We start from the raw sequence: 2,564 nt of genomic DNA, 5'->3' as shown, positions 1-2,564 counted from the left end.
TGGTGTCAAGGTTCTTCATGGCCTTGATAAGGTTTTGGAAGGTGGTGCAGTTGTCATGACTCTTAGAGATCATAGTATTCCTTCTAATGGGGATATCAATGAAAGTAAAGTTTCCTACCTCTTTCCCCGTTATCTTTTCTCCATCTGCCCATCTCCAACCATATGTTTTTGATGATTTTGTTCCTGTATAGATAACTTTCTATTGTATCATGCATGTGAACCTATTTGCTTTCATCTCTCGTGACTTATTGGCTTGAAGCCATTTGCTGTCATCTCTTGGTCATACATATGAAATCTTTTCATCTTCTCATGCTTTTCAAATCTTTTCATCTTCTCGAGCTCTTAAATTCATTTGATCTTCATGAAACTGAAAGACTGAAACTGTCTGTTAATTTTATTTCATGGCCTTGGTGATTTGAAGTAATTTGCTTCTACCTTCTCTCACGCATATGAGCTATTTATTTGTTTCTTATCATGGTTGTGCTTTGGTGTCCTGAATCATGACTGTCAATGTTCGCAGCATATGTTCTTGTAGGTTGAATAGAAGAGAAGAGTAGAAGCACCAAGCTGTACCAATGGGGCATGGAAAAGTAGAGCTGAAGAAGATTGAGAATCCAACAAACCGCCAAGTTACCTTCTCCAAGAGGCGGATGGGGTTGTTCAAGAAGGCAAACGAGCTAGCCATTCTTTGTGATGCGCAAATCAGAGTCATCATATTCTCTGGCATTGGCAGGATGTACGAGTACTCCAGCCCTCCATGGAGGTGCGTGAAGCATTATTTATTTATTTATTTATTTCTGAAGCTTGTTTAGTACAGTAACATATAAGGTTTAGCTTTATTCTGCTATAAGGTTTTAGACTTTAGTAATGAGTTCAAAAAATTCATGAGAGCTTCAGAATTGATTTGCAATTATTCCTGCCAACTACAATCTTACAACTACAATCTTATGTTTAGTACAGTAACATCAGAAGAGACGATGATTAGGTGTGTGGTATAAGACCGGTATCATATATTCTTATTGCCAGCGGTTAATAGTTTCAATAGTTATTATTTATGACTGAGCACCCATGAGGGGTTTTACGACGTTTTTATATCGTGCTATATATCACTGCTGCTTCTGGTTGCAGAATAGCAAGCGTCTTTGATAGGTACCTGAAAGCCCTAGCACCCGTTTCGAGGAGATGGACATCCAGCAGGTGCGGCTGATTCTCTTGAACCAATATGTTGCAATCTCTGTTTTCCAGTGATGTATAACCACCTAATATTCGCCCCCTCCTTTACCATGAAGAAAATCGTCCAGGAGATGACTAGGATGAAGGATGAGAGGAACAGGCTGAGGATGATCATGGCGCAGTAAATGGCGGAGGACCTGGCCTCATTCTCCGCGCAGGATCTAAGCAACCTTGAGCAGCAGATCGAGTTCTCGTTGTACAAAGTTTGCCTCAGGAAGGTAACTATGCACTGACTATAACTAGCGCGCTGACATATTGATTGATGGAGTAGCCTTGTAGATTCTTGTAGTTCTTTATCCTAAAAAGAAGACAAAAAAAACAGTATTGGGAGATCCCTCGCCCTCAGTGCTAACGCTGAGCACACACTTTGTTTTGTTTCTGGCAGCAAGAGCTACTCGACCAGCAGCTGCTCGAGATCCGCCAAAGGGTACACAACATTCCAACCTCCGATCCGTCGCTTGGTAGCCTGTACACATCTCTCTTTCAAAAGGCCCGAGTTGTTGTGACACACAAGAGTTCTGTTTCGTCCTGAACTTTCGAAGGAGATGCACATGCCAGCAGAGCAGGGCGGCTACCTGTGCCTCATGGTAAGGCGCTTGGTCCGTTTCCTGAGCCCTTAACCTCAAGTGATCCCATGTATGTTTGTTCCAAAACTTTTCTTTGACTGAACCAAGGATGTGTGCCTGTGAAAAACACAGAACCTGGCTGCGGCTACTGCTAGCGGGCAACACCAGCAGGCTGGCGAGATGGTGGGAATTAACCCGAGGCCGTTCCTGTGGTGGGACGTGGGAGCCAGTGGCAGTGGCAGCCAGAGCCAGCAGCTGCTGCACGGCCGGGACGCCGCGGAGTCGTCGATGACGGTGCTGGGGCTGTCACCGCAGATGCATAGGTACAGACTCCAGCCGCGACAGCCCAACCTGTGGCAGGACACCGACGTCCACGGCTGGCTATGGTAAGCTGCCGCCGCCTGTGCCTGGACACTCATTTGATGTTGACTGTTGTGGCAGAGGAGTGCGTTCTCAAATCTCAACTCTGATGGATGACGGGGATGGTGTTGATGCCTGCAGATTTGCTTTGGTCGTCGGTGTGCGTCCTCAACAAGACGAGACGGCGCTGAACGTGCAGCTCCTCCTCTTGCGATATGTTCATTCTAGAGTCTTTGATCATGTCTCATGAGCTGCCCCCATAATGAAACCGCCGTCGTGAATATCTCCTTCTCTAACCTAAGATTGGACCTAAGAGGAACATATGAAGAATGTTGCAATCTCTGTTGATTGTTATCGTTCCGTTTCTATGTTTCATACAAATGTTTTTACTTCCGTCGCAACGCA

At 45.2% G+C, this 2,564-nt stretch overlaps 1 pseudogene; it reads left to right on the top strand.

Moving 5' to 3' along the window:
- The first annotated feature begins 575 nt into the window (after positions 1-575).
- Positions 576-2,189, top strand: LOC118473024 (MADS-box transcription factor 31-like; annotated as a pseudogene).
- Positions 2,190-2,564: the final 375 nt, after the last annotated feature.

This window comes from Zea mays, chromosome 7 (genome assembly GCF_902167145.1).
Source record: "Zea mays cultivar B73 chromosome 7, Zm-B73-REFERENCE-NAM-5.0, whole genome shotgun sequence".
Taxonomy (NCBI): Eukaryota; Viridiplantae; Streptophyta; class Magnoliopsida; order Poales; family Poaceae; genus Zea; species Zea mays.
Note: the sequence above shows the minus strand (reverse complement) of the source record. Positions and strands in the feature narration are given on the sequence as shown.